The 25222-nt window shown below is 46.4% G+C and overlaps 1 protein-coding gene across 1 annotated transcript in view; it reads left to right on the top strand.

Annotated features, from left to right (window-relative positions):
- The window catches only part of LOC311233259 (uncharacterized protein), a 61108-nt gene that overhangs the window by 19395 nt on the left and 16491 nt on the right, over positions 1-25222 (top strand). Inside the window, exons 4-5 of the mRNA XM_084320196.1 lie at positions 14905-15013; positions 22644-22754. The gene's annotated coding sequence lies outside the window, so the exon portion shown is untranslated. The remainder of the gene's footprint in view (positions 1-14904; positions 15014-22643; positions 22755-25222) is intronic.

Below are 25222 nucleotides of genomic sequence, written 5' to 3'. Positions count from 1 at the left end.
GGGGTTGGGTAGGAGGGGTGGGTGTGTGGGGGACAATGTACAACTTTACAAGCAAAACTGTACATTGGCATGGACAACACACATAGACTCAGTCGTAAAAAAGGCGAAGCAGTGCCTCTACCACCTGAGACAGTTAAGGAAGTTCAGAGTCTGGGAAGATACTCCAGTCCTTCTACTCCGGAGCTGTAGAGAGCATCTTGACTGGAAACATCACTGCCTGGTATGGAAACAGCACGGCACAGGACAAGAAGGCCCTACAGAGAGTGGTGCGCCCAGCCGAGCGTACCACGGGTATTGCACTACCACCCCTGCAGGTCCTATACAACAAGAGGTGCAAATCCAGAGCCTGCAGAATAATGAAAGACCCTCACCACCCCAACAACAGCCTGTTCAAGCTGTTGCGGTCAGGCAAACGCCTGCGAACACCAGCAACTAGGACAGAGAGACTTCGGCTCAGCTTCTTCCCCCAGGCCATCAGAGCCTTGAACACTGAACTCTCCACACACAAGCACACATGAGCACACACACAACACACACACACTGTACACGCTCACACACTAGCAGCCACTTTAACATGAGCACACACACACTCATGCTGCACACGCTCACACTTATGGTCACTTTACAAAAGGAAAGGTCACTTTAAGAATAGTATAATTGTTCTGAAGGTCCAGATTAACACTGAAAGTATGCGTTTATTATTTTGTATAACTTGTATATTGTTTATATAATATAATATAATATATATATATGAAAATTGAATGTGGGGTACCGCAAGGTTCGGTTTTGGGGCCCAAACTCTTTCTTTTATATATTAATGATATTTGTGATGTTTCAAAACTATTACAGTTTGTCTTGTTTGCTGATGATACCATTTTTTTTTGCTCTGGAAATAATTTAAAGGAACTAGCAGAATATATTGTGTATGAAATGTCAAAGCTAAAGAAATGGTTTGATGTAAATAAGCTATCACTGAATCTGAAAAAAACTAAATTTATGATTTTTGGCAATCGAAAACTAGATGAAAATATAGTACTGACAATAGATGGAGTTGATATAGAGAGAGTTAGTGAATTTCGTTTTCTTGGTGTGATTATGGATGATAAATTAACATGGAAATCGCACATAGCACACGTTAAAAAAAAGATGTCCAAGAGTATTTTTGTTATGAATAAAGTAAAGGATGTGTTAGAGTATGAGGCAATGAGAACACTCTACTGTTCACTCATCTCACCTTATATCAGTTATTGTATTGAAGTATGGGGGAATACTTATGGGACCAATATAAAACCATTATATATACTACAGAAGAGGGCCATAAGAATCACACATAAAGTGAGTTATCGAGAACACACAAATACATTATTTATTAAATCTAGAATAATTAAACTTGAAGACATGGTTAAGTTTCAAACAATGTTAATTATGTTTAGGGCAAGAAATAATACACTGCCAGAAAAACTACAAAATCTTTTTCATTTAGAAAGTGAGTTTAGTAGGAGAAAATACAATTTTAAACATCAGTTTGCACGTACCACACTTAAACAGATGTGTCCTTCAGTTATTGGTGTAAAGTTGTGGAATTCTCTCCATAGCGAGCTTAAGGGATGTAAAAGTGTTTATCAATTCAAAAAAAATTATAAAAAAGAAATATTTAGTCAGTATGAAAATCAAATGTGATCTGAATAGTGAGATCCTTTCTTTTCTTTTTTTCTCTCTTTCTTTTATTCTTATTATTATTCTTATTCTTATTATTATTATTATTATTATTATTATTATTATTATTATTATTATTATTATTATTATTATTATTATTATTATTATTATTATTATTATTATTATTATTATTATTTAATTTTTTCTTTGTTTAACTGTGGATTATGAGTTTCTGTATAATGGTATAAATTATTATTTGTATAAATTAGGTTGTACACCGACCATTAAGAAAATACTTTTTTTTTGTTTAGGAATAAGGGGCAGGTAATTATAAGATTTATTCTTCTTCCTGCTCCTTTTGTCCATGGAATGTTATTTATGATTGTGTAATGAAGAAAATCTGAGTGTATGATTCCATGTGGCAAATAAAACTCTGAATCTGAATCTGAATCTTTACGTCATCCGTTTGCATAATAGTATTCTTTGCTCGCCTCATTGGGTCCCGCCCTTGACGTTGTAGGCGCCAGAGACGAGCCCCCCTAGACATGGTTTCTAGACATGTTCAGACAAGTTCAGACTTGCCCATAGCAGGCGCATTGATTCTGGACAGGTGAATCGGCTGAGCTCTATAGAGATCAGTTTAAGTATATATATTGTAGACGGTGCAAGCAGTAACATAACGAGTCGGCAGTATCAGAACAGGAGAAGCAGCAGAGCGAGAGCGTGATACGTCCGGTACAGTTGTACACAGACCTACTAGCAGTGTATCGTTACAGATAGCTAATGGCTACTTAGATACGACTATAATATTGTAGAGCCATTATTGGCGCAGTATAGTGACTTGTGTAAGCGAAGTAACGTGGAGAAACGTATAGTTAAACCCAGCGGCGTTTGGATATAACTACTCATTGAAGACCGTCTGCGGGTTAGCTTCCAGTACAAACGAAGCTAGCTAGCTACCATCTATGCCAACGGGCTTTTGGATTAATAGCTATTAACCCTGCCATCGGGCACTAGGATTACAAGGACCGGTTCCGTACGAGACCCCTTTCTTCCAGCGGCGACAGGATTATCCGACCCGGTCTACAGTTCCTCCGGAGCTTGGAGCTCCAGAGGGAAATCATCATCTCCAGCTACCATTTGCTTTTCCCAGTGTCGCCTCGTTTCGTCTCACTCCCTGCAGAGCTCCGGTCGAGTATCCGTAACCTAGGAACTATTCATTACCGCTGACTTTGATACCCTGACATTCTATTATTAAAGGAGAACCGTGATAATTCAGATGTATGTTGCTATGACGATTAAAATGCTTATAAACCAGGTATCCTTGTCCCCGTGCCGTCAATTGAGTGTCCGCCATATTATCTAACTGTACTGTCTGGCTATTAATATTCTTTAGTAGTGGTTTAATCTAAACAATCTTTAATACAGTCCGGGTTGTGTAGCCCCTCAGCTACAATTGGTCCTTCGAGCTGGATGGTATCAGTAATAATAATAATATTAGTGATAATATGGCCAGCGGCGGACACTCTCCAATCCAGAGTGGAACGTGACCGCCTCCAGGCGCAACGAGAGAGTGAGCGCGAACATCTCAGACTGGAAGAGAGGCGCCTCCATGCTCAAGAAACCATGGAGCGAGACCGCGCCAATGCGCAGCGCGACACAGCCAATGCGCAGCGCGAGGTGGAGCGAGACCGCCTACAAGCGCAAATGATGGAGCAAGCGCTCCAGAGGGTGACTCCCCACTCTTCCACCCGGAGCTCCCGGAGATCATCACGACACGGGTCGAGGGCACCTTCCCCTCCCCGACAAAGCTACACGGGACCCAGCCTACGGGAAGAACCTGCTTACGTTGCAGAGCAGCTAACCGAGCGACTACAAAGCCTAACGGAGGACGAGGGAGGACAGAAAGCCCACCCGCACGACCCCATCTCAGACCAGGAGGAACAGTGCAGCCCCGGTCTCAGTCCCGACACGCTGCGTTATGAACCCCAACACGTCCCAGTGGGGAGTTCGAGCAACAGACAGCACCGAGGAATAGTGCCTGGGAACCCAGCCTCTGGTTCCCGCCCAGCACGAACCAACGACCCCACGTACGGGGAGACTCGCCAAGGAGGCCTCTCCCCCCACGTGCGTCAGTGTCACAGCCATCCATGGCATCCTACGTTGGGACACCCACATTCCCAGACTTCACAAGAGAAGACCGAGCGCAGTATACCGAGCTGCGTATGTGCCTAGAGACAATTATGTCCGGAGTACAGGACGAGTCATACAAGTATGCCATCCTCCTTAAGCACCTCAAGGTAACTAGAGCGCACAACATAGCGCTAGCATACTCCAATTCACAAACTCCCTATTCCGACGCCCTGGTCGCCCTCGACGCACGTTACGGACGTACGTGGGACTATGTCATTCAGGAGATACGTGAGATTGAACGTCTCCCCCCAGCTAAAGACAACCGAGCCCTGGACGACCTATCCGTCAAAGTACAATCCCTGGTAGGGATGCTCGGGTCCCAACGAGAGAAGGGGATGTACGAGTTGTAGGCCAACTCCAACGTGGAGCGTATATTAGAGAAGCTCCCCCCATTCCGCCAAGAACGTTTTCGGCGGCAAAGAAACCACCGTGACCCAAATGGCCCAGAACAATCACTCCTGGACCTTGCTGACTTCCTAGCCAGGGAGGTTAGCAGCCTAAGAATTGACACCTTCGCATGGGGTGGCTCGAACATTAAAGAGGGACCGAGAAGGTTTAAAGACCAAAGCAGGCCCATCACCGTGATGCATCAGGCCGAGTCAGTGTCACGACAGAAGAGTCACAACCCCCCCGCCAAGGGAAAATGGAAAATCGCATGTCAATACTGCGACAACGAACACTGGCTGTCACAGTGCGAAGCATTCAAGAAACTGACCGCCGACGACGTCAGTCAGTGGATTAAAGCTAACCGCCGCTGCTTCCGCTGCGCGCGCGGCCACATGGCAGCAGAATGCCGCCTTAAGAAGAAGTGTGGCAAGTGTGACGGCGCTCACCTCGAAGCACTGCACGAGAGCAACAAGCGAAAACCCGCCCCACAAAGCAGCTCGAGAGCAGAAGTACTCTACATCGACCCCGCGAAGAGTGGGAGCTACAGGGTGCTCCTCAAGGTGGTACGAGTACTCCTCAGTCACGGGGACAAGGTACTCGACACCTACGCCGTCCTCGACGACGGGTCGGAGAAGACCCTCCTCCTCGCCTCCGCCGCGACCCAGTTGGACTTGCGGGGTCCAGAGGAGACCATGACCATCCGTACCATTCGTCGAGACTTAAAGACCATCAAAGGTGAAAACGTCTCGTTCACCATTGCAGCGATCGACCAGCCCGAGAAGCGGTACAGCATCAGCAAGGCGTTCACAAGCTACGACATAGGGTTGTCACGCTACGATTACCCCATCCCACAGCTGAGGGAGAAGTACGAACACCTACGCCGACTGCCCATACCGCTCATCAACGGCGCTACACCGACCCTACTCATAGGCTCCGACCACGCGGACCTTATCGTCCCAACTGATGCGGTCCACATCGGACCCAGAGGATGCCCAGCCGCGGTTAAGACCCGACTGGGATGGCCGCTCCAGGGCCCTCTCTCCGGGCCTTCCAACCGACCAACGTCCACACGCTGCCTTTACACCAAGGTGAGCGACCCAGACAATACCCTCTTACAGCACGTTGAGAGGCTATGGACACTAGACTCACTGCCATTCAAGAACGAACGCAAGATGGTTCGGTCAAAGGAGGACAAGTATGCCATAGTTCTACTCGAGCAGAAGACTACGAGGGTCGAGGTCGACGGAGTACTAAGATACGCGACCCCACTCTTGAGGCGGGAAGGGATGCCCACTCTGCACGTGCCGAAGGGAGCGACACACCACTACCTACAGAGCACTGAGCGGCGCCTCGCAAAAGACCCCACCCAAGCAACGATATATCGCACCGAGATCGAGAAGCTGATAACGGCTGGCCACATAAAGAAAATCGATGACCACGAGGCCGAAAGGACGACAGAGTCATGGTACGTGCCCCACCACAAGGTCACCCACAACGGAAAGAACCGCATCGTGTTCAATTGCAGTTATCAGATTGGACAACAGAATCTGAATAACCTACTCCTGCCCGGCCCGACACTCGGACCCTCCCTCCTCAGCGTACTGATACGCTTTCGTCAGGACAAAGTGGCCATCAGCGGCGACATCAAGGGAATGTTCCTACAAGTCCGACTGATGGAGGAAGACAAGCCTCTACTGAGGTTTCTGTGGAGAGAGAGGCCCGACGACGAACAACCCTCGATATACCAATGGGAGGTACTCCCATTCGGCACCACCTGCAGCCCGTGCTGCGCCACGTTCGCGTTACAGAAGCACGTGGCCGAAGACCCCGGAGCCGACGAGGATGTCCAACACAGCGTGGAAAGAAGCTTCTACGTGGACAACTGCCTACAGAGCGTGTCCACACCAGAAGAAGCAGAGAGCCTCCTACTGAAGCTACAAGCTTCATTAGCCAAAGGTGGATTCGACCTCCGACAATGGGCCAGCAGTGACCCTCAAGTTCTCCGAAGCCTCCCCCCAGAGACCAAGGCCGCGAGCAGCGAGACCTGGATGGCGCACACCCCAGGCGAAGCGCAAGAGATGACCCTGGGCCTAGTCTGGTGTTTCAAGACGGACTCGCTTCACTACAGACACACACCCCTGAGGACGGATCAGGAGACGTCCACGACTAGACTGACCACTCGGCGGAGTGTGTACCGAACACTCGCCAGCCAGTACGACCCAATGGGATGTATCCTCCCTTACACCACTCGGGCGAAGATGCTAGTGAGAGAACTGTGGGACAAGGAGCAGGGCTGGGACGACCCCATACCCGAGCACCTGGCTACCACATGGAGAGAATGGGAGGATGAACTTGTCTTACTCCGCAAGGTGACCATCCGGCGGAGTTACTTCCCTCCTACAGTGCGGCTGGAGACGTGTCACATAGACCTGCACGTCTTCAGCAACGCCTCTGAAGTGGCGTACGGATCAGTGGCTTACCTGAGAGCCCGAGAAGAGGGAGGAGAAGTCCACATAGCCTTCGTCCTGGCCCACTCGAGGATAGCTCCCCGTAAGCAGCAGTCGATCCCGCGACTAGAGCTCTGCGCAGCTCTGGTAGGCGCGCAACTCGCAAAAATGGTACAAAGTGAACTCACCATACCGGTGCGTGAGATCATCCTATGGTCAGACTCCATGACCGTGCTCACCTGGATCCAGTCCGCCTCCTGTCGGTACAAAGTTTTCGTCGGAGTCCAAGTAACCAAAATCCAAGACCTGGTAGGAGCGGCATGTTGGAGATATGTTGACACCAAGCAGAACCCGGCGGATGTCATCACACGGGGGATGTCCCTAGACGACCTCACACGTCCTAACCCATACAGTGATGGTCCAGAGTTCCTCAAGCTCCCGGAGGAGAAGTGGCCTATCCCCACACCACGGGAGGCGAACCAAGATGAGTCAGAGATAAAGAAGTCTATGTTCTGCGGGCTGAGTCAAGCCCCGGCTCCAACTTACCCGGACCTAGACGACTAACCCTTGAGAGTGCTCAGAAAAGGACATTCCTATGGCACCACCCGGAACTTCCCCCCACCACAGACCTCGACGCATCAGACTATGAGGAAGCAGAACTTCTTCTACTAAAGAGAGCACAAAGAGACTCCTTCCCAGAAGAAATAGATTGTCTGAGAAGGGAAAAGCCAGTCCCCTCAGACAGTCGACTCCTCACATTAGCCCCAGAGCTCGACGCCCAGCACCTCATCAGGGTGGGTGGTCGATTGAGACGGGCCCCGGACTTGGCAGAAGATGCTAAGCATCCCATCGTCCTCAACAGCCGACACAAGATAACCGATCTGATCATCCAGAAGTACGACAAGGTGGTGCACCACGCGGGGGCCGAGCGAGTCTTTGCGGAGATCCGACGGCGATTCTGGATACTCCAAGGGAGAGAAGCTGTACGTCGATTCCAACGGACTTGCCCGACCTGTCGCAAGTGGAGGGCACAGCCTAGTATTCCGAAGATGGCCGACCTGCCTCCCTGCCACATCCGACTCGGCGAGCGGGCCTTCCACTCCACAGGCATGGACTGCTTCAGCCCATTCAACGTCAAGAAGGGAAGAGGAACAGAAAAGAGGTGGGGCATCGTGTACAAGTGCATGACCACCCGAGCTGTTCACATTGAGCTCCTCCAGACCATGAGTACAGACTCGTTCCTCATGTCATTCCGGAGGTTCCAAGCAAGGAGAGGGACCCCATCAGTGCTATTGTCCGATCAAGGGACAAATTTCCGAGGAGGAGACACGGAACTGAGAGAGAGCTTCCTGACCATGGGTGAAGAACTCAAGATCCGGCTCGCTCCTGCTCAGGTCACCTTCCAGTTCAACCCCCCGAACGCCCCCCATTTCGGGGGAACATGGGAGAGAGAGGTCCGATCCATAAAGACTGCTATGTACACTGTACTTGGGGCCCAGACCGTCCTGGCTACGGTCCTCACAGAGATTGAGGGAGTTCTGAACTCTAAGCCCCTCGGCTACGTTTCAAGCGACGTAGCTGACATCGACCCCATCACCCCAAACTACCTCTTGATGGTGCGGCTGGACCCTGCCCTTCCTCAGACGGTGTACAGACAGGACGAGATGAACGGCCGGAGGATGTGGAGACACAGCCAAGTACTGGCCGACCAGTTTTGGGCCCGCTTCCTCCTACACTACCTACCATCCCTTCAAGCCCGTCAGAAGTGGGTTAAAGACAGGGACAACCTGACAGTGGGTACCGTCATGATGATAGTAGACCAGTCACTACCCCGAGCTACGTGGCCGGCCGGCTGCGTGAGCAGAGTGATTAACGGTTCCGATGGGAAGGTCAGAGCGGCAGAAGTCATCGTCCAAGGGCGGACCTACACCAGACCAGTAGCCAAGTTGATAGAGCTGCCTGAGATCCCTGACTCCCCTGACGATGACGATAACCCACTGACCTTATAGATTATTTCCAACTCCCCATAGCACATGATGGAGAAGTTGACTTGACCCTTAATATTAATCTGTGCCCCCCATTTATTTACTAATTAGGTTTAGACTAATTAGGGGGCGGCTGTTCTGAAGGTCCAGATTAACACTGAAAGTATGCGTTTATTATTTTGTATAATTTGTATATTGTTTATATATATAAGATATATATCTTTACGCCATCCGTTTGCATAATAGTATTCTTCGCTCGCCTCATTGGGTCCCGCCCTTGACGTTGTAGGCGCCAGAGACGAGCCCCCCTAGACATGGTTTCTAGACATGTTCAGACAAGTTCAGACTTGCCCATAGCAGGCGCATTGATTCTGGACAGGTGAATCGGCTGAGCTCTATAGAGATCAGTTTAAGTATATATATTGTTGTGAGGTTCGCCTGTTCCCTGGACCTTTAATTCCCTGTCTTCCCACCCACTCGCTCCGTTCCTCTAAGGTACTTTGTTGATTTATTGCATTCCCTGCCTCGCTCCGTTCCTTTAAGGTACTGTGAGGATTCTGTGTTGATTGGTCCGTGCCGAACACACACTTCTAAGTCAAGTATCAATTACCATCACGCACCTGATGTGTGTTCTAATTAGCGCCCCAGAGGGCTTTAAATACCCGGACTTCCCCTCCAGTCCTGGTCGGGTCGCTCTCTATTCCGTATCTTATCTGTATCTGTATGCTGGTTCTTCTCCGGCGTGAGACGAGGTGCCAGCCATCGCCACCTGTCGCCGTTTGCCTGGAGTGGGACACAGCCGGTGCGCTCTCTAATTCTCTACGGGAGGTTTTCCAGTGTCCCACTCCAGACGTCTAGCCGGCGCGCTACTACTCCAGACGCGCATCGCTTCCTAATCCTCTACGGGAGGATGCGTCTCTCCGAGCCGGCGCGCTCTCCGAGCCGGCGCGCTCTTCAAGCCGACGTGGCCCACTCCAGACCCCGAGCCGGCGCGCTCTCCAAGCCGGCGCACATCGCTCCCTATCCTACGGGGGGATGCGCGCTCTTCAAGCCGACGCGCCCCACTCCAGACCCCGAGCCGGCGCGCTCTCCAAGCCGGCGCACATCGCTCCCTATCCTACGGGGGGATGCGCGCTCTTCAAGCCGACGCGCCCCACTCCAGACGTCTAGCCGGCGCGCTACTACTCCAGACGCGCATCGCTTCCTAATCCTCTACGGGAGGATGCGTCTCTCCGAGCCGGCGCGCTCTCCGAGCCGGCGCGCTCTTCAAGCCGACGCGCCCCACTCCAGACCCCGAGCCGGCGCGCTCTTCAAGCCGACGCGCTCCACTCCAGACGTCTAGCCTGCGCGCTCCTACTCCATCCCTGTAAGCAGCTCTGGCACTCGCCCTGTCCAAGGCCTTAACCCTGTTTTCTCTGTCCCTGTCTCCAGCCCGCCTCCCCGGGCCTCTGTCCCTGTTTCCCCTCTCCAGTGCCCCTGTTCCTGCCCTGTCCTTTGCCCTGGCCCTGTCCTTTAGCCTTAGCCCCTTAGCCTGCTCGCCTCTTAAAGGCACAGTGCCAATTTTCCCTAATTCTTGTTTCCAGTATTTTGTGTTCTCCCTTAAAGGGACAGTGCCGCTTTTTGTTTGTATTCAATAAATGCCCTGTTCTTGGCTTACTCTCATACCTGTCTTGTGTTGTGCGATTGGGGTCGGTTACAAACCATAACAGTACGACCCGACCGGTCGACGACCCCAGCCAGCACAGACAGTGTATGTTGAGTTTGTCCTTTGTTAGCCTGTTAGTTTCCCCTGTTAGTTTCCCTGTTAGCTCCCCTGTTAGCCTGTTAGCTCCCCTGTTAGCCTTTGTTAGTTCCCCTGTTAGTTCCCCTGTTGACTCCCCTGTTAGCTTCCCTGTTAGCTTCCCTGTTAGCCTCGTTAGCTCCCCTGCAGCTTGCCAGGCCTCTACTACCAGCTTGGCCCTAGTCTGCTAGCTTAGCTCCGGCTGCTAGCACAGCCTCTATGTTAATGCAGCCCTTGCAGCTAGCATAGGCCCTGTAGCTAGCCATGCCCAGGCAGCTAACCCGGTCCCTCTGCTTGGCCTCCACTTTTTGTGTAGTTTTCCCACTGCTAGGACTGCCCCTTCAGCTAGCAAGGTCAGTCTTCCCCGCTGCTAGGACTGCCCTTTCAGCTAGCAAGGTCAGTTTTCCCCACTGCTAGGACTGCCCCTTCAGCTAGCAAGGTCAGTTTCCCCACTGCTAGGACTGCCCCTTCAGCTAGCAAGGTCTGTTTTCTCCCACTGCTAGGACTGCCCCTTCAGCTAGCAAGGTCAGTTTCCCCGCTGCTAGGACTGCCCTTTCAGCTAGCAAGGTCAGTTCCCCACAGCTAGGACTGTCCTTCCAGCTAGCTTGTTCTCTCATGCTGGTCCAGCCCTGTCTGCTAGCCTAGCTCCGGCAGCTAGCGCAGCCTCTATGTTAATGTAGCAGTACAGCTAGCATAGGCCCTGTAGCTAGCAGTGCCCTGGCAGCTTCCCTGTCCCTCTGCTAGCCCCACTTTTGGTGTAGCTTCCCCTGCTAGCATGGCCCAATTTTTTTGTTTGTTGCCTTGTTTATGTCCCCTGCCCCTCTGTCTGTATTTTTGGGTCGCCCGGTGGCTCCCGTGGAGGGGGGGGTACTGTGAGGTTCGCCTGTTCCCTGGACCTTTAATTCCCTGTCTTCCCACCCACTCGCTCCGTTCCTCTAAGGTACTTTGTTGATTTATTGCATTCCCTGCCTCGCTCCGTTCCTTTAAGGTACTGTGAGGATTCTGTGTTGATTGGTCCGTGCCGAACACACACTTCTAAGTCAAGTATCAATTACCATCACGCACCTGATGTGTGTTCTAATTAGCGCCCCAGAGGGCTTTAAATACCTGGACTTCCCCTCCAGTCCTGGTCGGGTCGCTCTCTATTCCGTATCTTATCTGTATCTGTATGCTGGTTCTTCTCCGGCGTGAGACGAGGTGCCAGCCATCGCCACCTGTCGCCGTTTGCCTGGAGTGGGACACAGCCGGTGCGCTCTCTAATTCTCTACGGGAGGTTTTCCAGTGTCCCACTCCAGACGTCTAGCCGGCGCGCTACTACTCCAGACGCGCATCGCTTCCTAATCCTCTACGGGAGGATGCGTCTCTCCGAGCCGGCGCGCTCTCCGAGCCGGCGCGCTCTTCAAGCCGACGCGCCCCACTCCAGACCCCGAGCCGGCGCGCTCTCCAAGCCGGCGCACATCGCTCCCTATCCTACGGGGGGATGCGCGCTCTTCAAGCCGACGCGCCCCACTCCAGACCCCGAGCCGGCGCGCTCTCCAAGCCGGCACACATCGCTCCCTATCCTACGGGGGGATGCGCGCTCTTCAAGCCGACGCGCCCCACTCCAGACGTCTAGCCGGCGCGCTACTACTCCAGACGCGCATCGCTTCCTAATCCTCTACGGGAGGATGCGTCTCTCCGAGCCGGCGCGCTCTCCGAGCCGGCGCGCTCTTCAAGCCGACGCGCCCCACTCCAGACCCCGAGCCGGCGCGCTCTTCAAGCCGACGCGCTCCACTCCAGACGTCTAGCCTGCGCGCTCCTACTCCATCCCTGTAAGCAGCTCTGGCCCTCGCCCTGTCCAAGGCCTTAACCCTGTTTTCTCTGTCCCTGTCTCCAGCCCGCCTCCCCGATGATGCATTGCAAATGGGGGACCCTGATGTAAACAAGACGAAAGTCTTTCGAAAGTCTTTCTCTGGTCTGCATCCCCTTAACAATTGTGTGTATTGAGCTGTACTGTATTGTACCCATTCTTCTGCAATCTGTTAATACCATTTCCAATCAATCAATCGGCTAACACGTGTCTGTTGCACTAGTAACACACGTAGGGAGAGAGAGAGAGAGAGAGAGAGAGAGAGAGAGAGAGAGAGAGAGAGAGAGAGAGAGAGAGAGAGAGAGAGAGAGAGAGAGAGAGAGAGAGAGAGAGAGAGAGAGAGAGAGAGAGAGAGAGAGAGAGAGAGAGAGAGCGCGCGCGCGCGCGCGCCCCGGACCCCCCCTCATCCGCATGCGCAGTAGTGCAAAACAAGGTACAAGCCCCGAAGCCCCGCCCAGACGTTGGACTTGCGGCTCTGCAGATATCCAATAGGGTCCAGCTGCAGACTCGGAGCCTCGGTCCTAATGTTCGCTAAACGTAGAGAAACGTCAGACGTAATTCGAGATACGTCAGACGTACTTCGAGATACTTCCGTACTTTCCGCCAATCAGCGCATAGCCCTGTCACAGGACTAATAGTCCTGTGGCAGGGCGGAAGTACCAATCTGGACCGAGGCTCCGAGGCTGCAGCTCGACCCTACTCACTCCAGATATCCTGGAGTGACGTCATTTCATGCGTTTGCGCGCGGCTACTGCACTTCCGGATGCCTACGAGCCAGGTAAGCTGCGTTGTGTTGCTCGCCGCCTGATAAACGCTTATAAAAGTTGTAATTCGTGTTTTAAACGTTATCTACTTGTTGCTACATGTTCCGTAAAATATCCCACTCATCCTGTGTACATTCTGTTCGGATCCAAGATCACTAACCCACCTTTGTATTAGTTTAGTCTCGGAGAAAGTAGGATAATGCTAACGAGACCGCCTGTTTGCTAGCTCCTGTATAGCTTGCTACTAGCTGTTGTGTATTACTAGCTGGCTTGCTACTAGCTGTTGTGTATTACTAGCTGGCTTGCTACTAGCTGTTGTGTATTACTAGCTGGCTTGCTACTAGCTGTTGTGTATTACTAGCTGGCTTGCTACTAGCTGTTGTGTATTACTAGCTGGCTTGCTACTAGCTGTTGTGTATTACTAGCTGGCTTGCTACTAGCTGTTGTGTATTACTAGCTGGCTTGCTACTAGCTGTTGTGTATTACTAGCTAGCTTGCTACACAAAAAAGCCATGTGAGCATCAACTTTCCGAATTGAAACGATAAAAAAAGCACAGCGTCTCATTTCATAATACAACGTTTCCGAATGGACGTTTGGATTAAACAAAGTGTATGCAGTGATGCTTTCCCAGCGGAACACAAGCTGCTTAACGTTACACAGGTATGTTATACACGTTAATTAAGCTATGTAACGTTAGAGTGTAGCCCTTTAGCTAACGTTAAGATAGCAGGAGCCATCGGCCAACAAAGCTGTTTCAACAAATGGATTCACAAAATGGATTATCATTCAAACGTTATTCAAGCCTCCCGTTACCAGTAAGTAGTTACTACTACTCAACCGCAGCAATGTGCTCTATGTGCCTAAACTTTGCTAGTCAAGACTCGACAGTACGCTGGGTTGAGGAAAATAAAATACCCGAAAGACTATTAGTATAGGGAGGTGTAGTGGTTACTTCCTGGTCTATAGGGAGGTGTAGTGGTTACTTCCTGGTCTATAGGGAGGTGTAGTGGTTACTTCCTGGTCTATAGGGAGGTGTAGTGGTTACATGATTGCTGTTTCTGGCCGGTCCATCATCTTGAAAACACAATGTATTTGCCCATTGTCCATTTCTAAATCGTCTTGTTTAAAACAAATAAAGCATCAACATTTGCATGGTGTACCTTTCTGTGTATTCATCCACAATCTATAGCTCAACATGAAAATATTTGCAATTAATTGTAAAAAAAAATCACTGAATTTTATTTCAACCAAAAATGCTCAACAAATAATGTTAGTGATGGAAGGGAACTCATTTTGTGCAAAAATGGAAAGCTTTCCAAATGTTCATGAGGTAGAATTGTTACAATAGCCGATAATCCATTTTCCCAAAGATAAATCCCTATATGGTTGAACCTCGCAGGCGGTCCAAAGTGACGTCAGACTACACCTCCCTATTTAGGAGCAAATTGTTTGCATGATTAAAAACCCTGGCGAATGTTCGAATCCCAAAAACAGACTTGGGGACAGCTCTAACTGGAGCTGAGCTGAATGTGTTAAAATAGACATAAAAATGTGAAGGATTGGACTTTGCGAGCTAACTGTAATACAATGTTATTTTTTACAATAATTTACATAATATCTTAAGAAATTACTAATGTGTATGGAAACTGACAAAAAAGGTAATGGTAAAGGTAACGCTTAAAATGTATTATTGCAGCGGCAAAAGGCACAGTGGAAATTTTTTGGTGCACCTAAATTATGAGCTGGTGCACCTAAATGAAAAAGTTAGGCGCACTGGTGCAACCAATGTAAAAAGTTAGTCTGGAGCCCTGATTATTCAACAAATGCTTTGTGTGTTTACAGTGTGAAGTCTCTGACGGAACTCTACTGGACCAAGGCTTTCTACTCAAAATATCTGGATCAAAACCTTCTTCTTGTGGAAACAGACAACAGACTGGACACCACAACATCTGTAAGTACAATTATGTTTACTTTGTTTTCCTCTTATTGCTCCTTCCTTGCAGCAGCGGCACTCGAAATGAGCCTTGAAGTTGTATAATCCCACCTTAATTGTAAAAAATGCCAAATGTTTTACATTTATAGTACTTTACCATCTCCATGGTCAACTGCAACGATGTAATTTTCTTCACAATAAAAGATTACATTTCTCCAGATACATTTACATTTAGTCATTTAGCTGACGCTTTTATCCAAAGCGACTTACAAGTTCTGTACAACAAGTCATCAGGAAGGGCACAACTCTATCAGCTGAGTAACAATGTTCATCAAAGTGTTGCGTGTTACAGTGTAGGTTAGTTTATTAGGACAAGTGCATGACAGTATGGTTAGTTAGGGTTAGATATTTTTATTTTATTTTTATTTTTTATTATTTCAGATAACGGTTTATGAAGTGCGTCTTTAGTCGACGGGTTTCGGCTGTCCTAACTGGGGTGGGTAGTTCATTCCACCATTGTGGGGCAAGGACTGAGAATAGGCAACTTCTCTTTGATGACCCTCCCGCAGCTTGGATAGGAGTAGGTCTGAGGCGGCCAGAAGATGCAGACCGTAGGAGTCTTGAGGGTGTGTAGTTAGAGACCATTGACCGGAGGTAGGCGCGAGCGGTTCCCTTTGCCGCATGGTATGCTAGGTCGAGGGCCTTTAAGCGGATACGTGCAGCAATGGGGAGCCAGTGCAGGTCCCTAAGAAGTGGGGTGACATGGGCCGACTTCGGTAGGTTTGAGATCAGGCGGGCCGCTGCGTTCTGAATGAGTTGAAGAGGCTTGGTGGCAGTGGTCGGGAGGCCAGCGAGCAATGCGTTGCAGTAGTCGAGGCGGGAGATGACTGTTAATTGGACGAGGAGTTGTGTGGCTTCTTTTGTCAGTTAGGGGCGGATCCTTCTGACGTTGCTCAGGAGGAATCTGCAGGTTCTGGTTGTTGCTGCGATGTGAGCAGAGAAGTTCAACTGGTTGTCGAGGACAACACCAAGGTTCTTGGTGGTCGGGGACGCGGTCACAGCTGCATTCTCGACTGTGATGGAAAGGTTGGTCAGGGGGGAGGATTTGGCCGGCAGGTGGAGAAATTCTGTTTTGCTTAGGTTTGCTCTTTCGAAGTTGGTTAAGGTTAGAGTTTGTCTTAGAGCAGGGCGATAGAACGCCAGCCCTGATTCCAAACTCTAACCTTAACCAACTTCGAAAGAGTCTCCTAAGCTCAACCAGTGATAAACTAGGCCTTAGGTAGTTTGCTGCTGGTCGAGGCGGAAATGGGCGCGTCACGCGATTGGGCGCACACGTCACATGACCAGAAACGTCAGTGGCCAATCAGATCGCACCAGAAACGGCAGTGGCCAATCAGAGTCGCAAAACGTGCATGCGGAAGCATAAATGCGTTAGTATACGAATAGACGCCTGTGGGGGTGCTGGAGACATGATCCAATAGACTTTTATACGCCAGAGTCTCCTGGGCCCAGGAGTTCAAATCTTTTAATCACTATCTGAATGGATCAGATTTGTATTTTGGGTAGTTGAAAACCAAAAAACAGGATGAGGATCACTTTGATACCGGATCAGACCAGAAAATCAAATCCAAGCTTTAATCTGGATCAAATCTTCAAAACGGGTAGTTCAAACAGACAACACAAAAAAGATGGATCTTGATCCCACCAGAGGGTGGATTTCCAGTAGATTACCAGAGCAAAATGTACTATACAATCTAGAAAAAAACGTGTTTCAATATAAATAAGATGGCAAAGTTTGTTAACCTCTTAACTGGCGCCTCCAAAAGTGATTTTTTTTTTACTTGAACTTGAGGACTGCATACTACTTTTGCAAACCAAAATACTATACTTTATACTTATAGCACATGCATGAGCCTGGTCTTTTTTTAAAGATGACATTCTGAAGTTTCTGATACAATAAAGACGATTCACTTTTAGTGCTAATGAAATAGAGTAATATAGGTCTGAACTTGAGTTGTAGATAAACTTGTTACTCACGTTTTTCTGTAGTAGTTAGTAGTCCAGAAATAGTATTTCCAAAAAAATTGGTATGGCTGAAAAAACTCCCTGGGTCCATAGCCTGAAGTCTTGTGTAGTACATGTCCAAATTTCATAAAAATCTGTTCAGAAATGAGTGTTATTTAGCTGACACTTTTATCCAAAGCGACTTACAAGTTTTGTACAACAAGTCAGCAGGAAGGGTACAACTCTATCAGCTGAGTAACAATGTTCATCAAAGTGTTGAGTGCTACAGTGTAGGTTAGTATATTAGGACAAGTGCATGACAGTAAGGTTAGTTGAGGTTAGATTTATATATATATATAAAAAATCATTTCAGATATTGATTGAAGAAGTATGTATTTAGTCGACGGCGAAAGATTGGACGGGTTTCGGCTGTCCTAACTGGTGGGAAGTAGGGCTGGGCGATATGGCCAAAAATGTTATCACGATAAAATCACTCTATCCATAATTATCTCGATATGCATGAAATTAGGGCTGTACTGAATGCTTCGATCATAATGTTGACATTCGAATTCTAAATCGACATTTGAATTTTTTATTTGTATACTTCTTTTTAATGTGTATTCAATCTGTTTAAACCAATGGGGGTTTTCTTCACAGTTGCAGTTAAAGATTAGGCTACACTAATATTATACTATAAGACGTCACCATCACTTTCATACCAACCGTGCCCTTATTGGATTATTTATGTTGACGAAACTGATGAGTTATATCAGATTAATCACTTTATTCAAATAGAGGATTTAGTTTGATTTAAAAAAAATGTATAGACATTCGAAGCTTCGTTCGAATACTTCAATAGAAGCTTCGAATGTTAAAAAATTACATTCGGTACAGCCCTACATGAAATCATTATTTCTAGGGATGCCCCGATCGATCGACCAGCGATCGGTATCGGCCGAGATTCAGTATAAATAAAGCGGTTCCCTTCACCACATGATATGCCAGCTCGAGGGCCTTGAAGTGGATTCGTGCGGCAATGGGGAGCAAGTGCAGGTCCCTGAGAAGTGGGGTGACGTGGGCTGACTTCGGTATGTTTGAGGTCAGGTGGGCCGCTGCGTTCTGAATGAGTTGAAGAGGCTTTGTGCCAGTGGTCGGGAGGCCAGCAATGCCTGTGTAATGAAAGGCTGTAGGCCTAATAGCCTTATAGCTGATCCACATCAGTTCAGCTATATAAATGTAGTTTGGCTGGTGTGATTGTTATTATAAGACAAGAGTTACATGTTGTTCTAATCTTACTGAAGCCGTATTTGAATGTTAAGACTGATACTGTCTAATCATAATGTGTTTTATTTTCACATGTTATAGAAGTGAATATGAGTCATATTTAATATTTTTGTTAAAGATTGTTTATGGAATTTAATTTAGTTTTTGCCAAACAGAATATATATAATAGTGTAATTTGTAACAGTATTTTCAGATGCCTATGAAGTGCACACCAAACCTAATGATTGTGCATCTGATGTGTGTCACACAGAGACCGCCAGTAAATGAGCCTGATACCCAGTACTGCCTCATGCCTGATTAATGTCGCCACACACACGCCAGAACACAACGCAGACGTAACACACCGGTACATTTGCATCCTAAAATGGCTTACCTGAGCTTGGTCCACCCTGGTTGGGCTTATCAAAATAAATGGTTTGGTTCCGGTTGCCAACCGACCCTGCCGATTTAGGTGCGACCCAATTTATTTTATGAGTAAAAAAAAATATATATATATATATATATAATAATTTTTTTTACAATAAAGTTTCCTAAAAATCTTAGTCAAACCTTTAGTATTATTATGGATATTAAACATGCTGGCAGAGTACATGCATCCATGTTGTTGTGAACATTTTAATTAAATAAAGAAATTCCCTATCCATAGTCACAGTGGGAAGAAATCATACAATAAATTCCCTACCTACCCATGGCCTTAACTGACAACCAACAGGAACCAAACAATTCATTTGGTTAGGCCTTGGTCTCCTTGTTCTCATGCAAGGCTCTATATACACTGGTTCTCAACTGGTCTAGCCTCAGGACCCACATTTTTCCTTAGTCATTAAGTTGCGACCCAAATTTCTTAACCACTGATTTATTTCACACAAAATGTGCAGTAATACACAATCCTTAATGCACTGTTAAAAACATGAAACAAATAAACAAGTGCAACTAAGGCTACAAACCCAATTAAAAAAAAAGCTTCTTAGCAGACACTTTTATCCATAGCAACGTATAGTACACAAGTGCATAGATTTTCAGTATATGTAGTCCCATGGGATCGAACCCACAACCTCAGCCTTGTTAGTGCCATGCTTTACCAAGTGAGCTACAGAGAACTACAGAAGGCAGATGTATCTTGAATTACAGGTATATGTTTAAACTGGTGATGCTCATCATGATTCAAGAATCTAAATTGAACTGTATGAAATAAAAAGGCAGCCTTATCTTGAATTACAGGCATATATGCCTTTTAAACAAGTTTAAACTGGTGATGCTCATCAAGTTTCAAGAATCTGAATTGAACTGTAGCAGAGATGACCCGATCAGGGGATACTGAACAGCATTTGATCAGGGGATACTGAACAGCATTGTATTATGAAGAATTATAAGTGTGTTTTGTTTCTAAATGGCGTTTCATTCTTCATGGCTTCATGCTTTCATGGGCTAACACTTCACTTCACTGTCCTGATGAATTGAAAATGGGGGACCCTGATGTAAACAAGACGAAAGTCTTTCTCTGGTCTGCATCCCCTTAACAATTGTGTGTATTGAGCTGTACTGTATTGTACCCATTCTGCAATCTGTTAATAAAGTTTTCAATCAATCAATCAATCACTGCACACAACATACTGAGGTTTTTGTCCCTCTCTTTTGTCCTCAATGTAAGAAAATTCTTATTTAATGCAGTCTGTCGTATTTGCGTTTCGCCATGTTTACAAATGCCCGAATCAATGAGCGGTAACTGATGTGATGACATTAGTGTTACTGTCATGACAACGCTGGCAGCAAACTGCTACTGCACGTGCACTGCGTCATGGGAAACGTATGTGCTTCAAAATAAAAGTGCAGCAAAATCTGCAAGCACTCTACGGACCTTTAAGGCCATGCTCAAAACTCACCTTTTCGCCATAAACAATCCATGAGCTAGTTTTGTATTGTAGTATGACTGGTGTATTATGTCTGTCCGTTCTCTATCGGCTTGGTTGGCCTGCATGTATTTTTTTCTGTCTTTTTTTGTTTCTCTTTCTTTCCCGGGATGCGCCCCGGGCCGATGTAACTATTGGTTGAGGGGGCGCAATATAAAGTTAGTTATTACTATGTGCATACCTTATTATGAGAAATCGGATCAAAATGTTCCCAGGCAGGGAAAATCTCCTCTAGCTGGTTCCATCACAAAAAAAGAAGCTGGAACAGATAGCAAACAAACACGCAATAAATGCCTAAGTCGACACAATGTGAGGTCATAGGAGACTATTGCGTTTCGTTGCCCCATTATCTCGAATCATGCGCAAAATGTCCTGAGTCACGTGGTACGACCGGCGCGTGAGGTTCAACGTCATCAACACAAGCCTCGATACACTCCACATAAATTCCTGGATTATCAGGGCTCCAGGGTGCGACTGTTTTGGTCGCATTTTGCGACCAAAACTCAGTGCAGTGCAACTGGATGTTTTCCCTTGTCGCACTGGTGCTCCCAGCTCCCAGCAGGTCTGTCTGTCTGTGTGTATGTGTGTGTTTAGCGTATTTTCCCCCGTGGCCATGTGCGTTAATTTTTTTTTTTAAATCTCTGCCTATGATTGGCTATAACAACGTGCATTATGCAAAGACCAGCCCAGATCTGCCTCTGATTGGCTCTGATCATCACCCTGCCATTATTATTCGCTGAATGACGGGATAAACAAAAAAGCCATGTGAGCATCAACTTTCCGAATTGAAACGATAAAAAAAGCACAGCGTCTCATTTCATAATACGTTTCCGAATAGACGTTTGGATTAAACAAAGTGTATCCAGTGATGCTTTCCCAGCGGAACACAAGCTGCTTAATGTTACACAGGTATGTTATACACGTTAATTAAGGTATGTAACGGTAGAGTGTAGCCCTTTAGCTTTAGCTAACGTTAAGATAGCAGGAGCCATCGGCCAACAAAGCTGTTTCAACAAATGTATTCACAAAATGGATTATCATTCAAATGTTATTCAAGCCTCCCGTTACCAGTAAGTCCGTACGTCTACTACTCAACCGCAGCAATGTGCGTTATGTGCCTAAACTTTGCTAGTCAAGACTCGACAGTACGCTGGGTTGAGGCATGGACGGAAGTGGCCATTTTTCAAAATAAAATACCCGAAAGACTATTAGTATAGGGAGGTGTAGTGGTTACATGATTGCTGTTTCCGGCCGGTCCATCTTGAAAACACAATGTATTTGCCCATTGCCCATTTCTAAATCGTCTTGTTTAAAACAAATAAAGCATCAACATTTGCATGGTGTACCTTTCTGTGCGTATTCATCCACAATCTATACCTCAACATGAAAATATTCGCAATTAATTGTAAAAAAAAAAAAGAAAAAAAATCGCCGACTTTTATTTCAACCAAAAATGCTTAACAAATAATGTTAGTCATAGAAGGGAACTCATTTTGTGCAAAAATGGAAAGCTTTCCAAATGTTCATGAGGTAGAATTGTTACAATAGCCGATAATCTATTTTCCCAAAGATAAATCCCTATACGGTTGAATCTCGCACGTGGTCCAAAGTGACGTCAGACTACACCTCCCTATTTAGGAGCAAATTGTTTTCATGATTAAAAACGATGGTTCGAACATCCGTTCGAAAAACCGTGGCCAATGTTCGAATCCCAAAAACAGGCTTGGGGACAGCTCTAACTGGAGCTGAGCTGAATGTGTTAAAATAGACATAAAAATGTGAAGGATTGGACTTTGCAAGCTAACTGTAATACAATGTTGTTTTTTACAATAATTTACATAACATCTTAAGAAATTGCTAATGTGTAACCTGACAAAAAAGGTACCGTACTTTTCGGACTATAAGCCGCGGCTTTTCCCCCGATTTTCCGACCCTGCGGCTTATATAACGGTGCGGCTTATATGTGACTCGACGTGACCAAACCCGAAAATGTCAAAATCAAAATATTACTTTTTTGACTGCATTGAAATGTTATTTATCTGTTCCCTTATTTGCTAAACTTAATACAACTTGTAAATTAGTTAATTCTTGTTATTTGTCCGACAGTATTGTGTCCCAATGCTAATTACATATGGTAATTAAACATTAAAACACCTGCGGCTTATAGTCCAGTGCGGCTTATATATGTACACATCATTCAATTTAGCTGCTGCGGCTTATAGTGCGGCTTATAGTGCGGCTTATAGTGCGAAAAGTACGGTAATTTAAATGGTAAAGCTAACGCTTAAAAATGTATTATTGCAGTGGCAAAAGGCGCAGTGAACATTTTTGGGTGCACCTAAATTATGAGCTGGTGCACCTAAATGAAAAAGTTAGGCGCACTGGTGCAACCAGTGTCAAAAGTTAGTCTGGAGCCCTGATTATTCAACAAATGCTTTGTGTGTTTACAGTGTGAAGTCTCTGTGACGGAACTCTACTGGACCAAGGCTTTCTACTCAAAACATCTGGATCAAAACCTTCTTCTTGTGGAAACAGAGAGCAGACTGGACACCACAACATCTGTAAGTACAATTATGTTTACTTTGTTTTCCTCTTATTGCTCCTCCTTGCAGCAGCGGCACCTGAAAGGAGCCTTGAAGTTGTACAATCCCACCTTAATTGTAAAAAATGCCAAATGTTTTACATTTATAGTACTTTACCATCTCCATGGTCAACTGCAGCGACGTAATTTTCTTCACAATAAAAGATTACATTTCTCCAGATACATTTACATTTAGTCATTTAGCTTACGCTTTTATCCAAAGCGACTTACAAGTCACCAGGAAGGGCACAACTCTATCAGCTGAGTAACAATGTTCATCAAAGTGTTGCGTGTTACAGTGTAGGTTAGTTTATTAGGACAAGTGCATGACAGTATGGTTAGTTAGGGTTAGATATTTTTATTTTATTTCTTTTTATTTCAATTTTTTTTTAATTATTTCAGATAATGGTTGAAGAACTGCGTCTTTAGTCGACGGCGCAAAAAGATTGGACGGGTTTCGGCTGTCCTAACTGGGGTGGGTAGTTTATTCCACCATTGTGGGGCAACGACTGAGAATAGGCAACTTCTCTTTGATGACCCTCCCGGAGCTCGGATAGGAGTAGGTCTGAGGCGGCCAGAAGATGCAGATCGTAGGGGTCTTGAGGGTGTGTAGTTAGAGACCATTGAACGGAGGTAAGCGGGAGCGGTTCCCTTTGTCGCACGGTATGCTAGGTCGAGGGCCTTGAAGCGGATACGTGCAGCAATGGGGAGCCAGTGCAGGTCCCTAAGAAGTGGGGTGACATGGGCCGACTTCGGTAGATTTCAGATCAGGCGGGCCGCTGCGTTCTGAATGAGTTGATCACAGCTGCATTCTCGACTGTGATGGATAGGTCGGTCAGGGGGGAGGATTTGGCCGGCAGGTGGAGCAATTCTGTTTTGCTTAGGTTCAGTTTGAGGTGGTTGGTCGTCATCCAGGCGGAGATGTCGGACAGACAGGCCGAGATCCGCTCAGAGACGTGGATATCTGAGGGAGGGAAGGAGAGGAAGAGTTGAGTATCATCGGCATAACAATGATACGAGGTACCCGACGCTACCTCTGATAGCTTTATGTAGCAGCTTTATGTAGCTGTAAAGACATTCATTGTCCATAGACCACAGCAACACTTCCGGTATTCTGAAATCATGGGAGAGAGTGTAGGGGGAGAAAATGAATGAATGTGGATTGTAGCTATGGCTGTGGGGGTGCTGGAGACATGATCCAATAGACTTTTATACGCCTGAGTCTCCTGGGCCCAGGAGTTCAAAACTTTTAATCACTATCTGAATGGATCAGATTTGTATTTTGGGTAGTTGAAAACCAAAAAACAGGATGAGGATCACTTTGATATCGGATCAGATCAGAAAATCAAATCCAAGCTTTAATCTGGATAAAATCTTAAACGGGTAGTTCAAACCGACAACACAGGAGTGGGATCAGTTTGATCCCAAAAAATATGGATCTTGATCCCACCAGAGGGGTGGATTTCCAGTAGATTACCAGAGCAAAATGTACTATACAATCTATAAAAACCATGTTTCAATATAAATAAGATGGCAAAGTTTTTTAACCTCTTAACTGGCGCCCCCAAAAGTGGCAATTTTTTCTTACTTGAACTTGAGGACTGCATACTACTTTTGCAAACCAAAATACTATACTTTATACTTATAGCACATGCATGAGCCTGGTCTCTTTTTAAAGATGACATTCTGAAGTTTCTGATACAATAAAGACAATTCACTTTTAGTGCTAATGAAATAGAGTAACATAGGTCTGAACTTGAGTTGTAGAAAAACTTGTTACTCACGTTTTTCTGTAGTAGTTACTAGTAGGGATGGGAATTGATAGGATTTTATCGATACGATTCCATTATCGATTCTGCTTATCGATTCGATTCTGCTTATCGATTCGATTCTTTATCGATTCCCTTATCGATACCTGATCAATTTATAATTTAAATAAATAAATTGGAAATGCAACAGAATAGGGCTGCAACTAATGACTAATTTGGTAGTCGACTAATCGAAAACCAATGTTTTTTTTTTATATATAATTACCTATCTTTGTGAAAGTGGCTTCTCAGCTCTGGTCCAGCTGAAGACAGAGCAGAGGAACAGATTGGACATTGAGCATGACCTCAGAGTTGCTTGTCTACCATCACCCCAGACTTTGAGACTCTTGTCAGGACCAAACAACAACATCATAACATGATGATCCCATAGCAAATTAAAATAATGACTCATGAAACATTTGAATTTGGATCTTTAAGCCACTTTAAATGAAAATATATTTGAAGAACAATACAGCAATCACTCATAACAAGATAAATAAATTAAATAATACAAATTAAAGTGGAAGTGTACTTTAAATAACTTTTGTTTGCTGTGTGTGAGAGGAGTCCGTCTGTGTGTGTGTATGTGTGTGTGTCTTACTCTGATCGCTGTGTGAGTGAGAGGAGTGTGTGTACTGTG

Source organism: Notolepis coatsorum, assembly GCF_963971535.1.
Source record: "Notolepis coatsorum genome assembly, chromosome: 8".
In the NCBI taxonomy this organism is placed as follows: Eukaryota; Metazoa; Chordata; class Actinopteri; order Aulopiformes; family Paralepididae; genus Notolepis; species Notolepis coatsorum.
The sequence above is the reverse complement of the archived record's forward strand: the minus strand, read 5'-3'. Positions and strand labels throughout refer to the sequence as shown.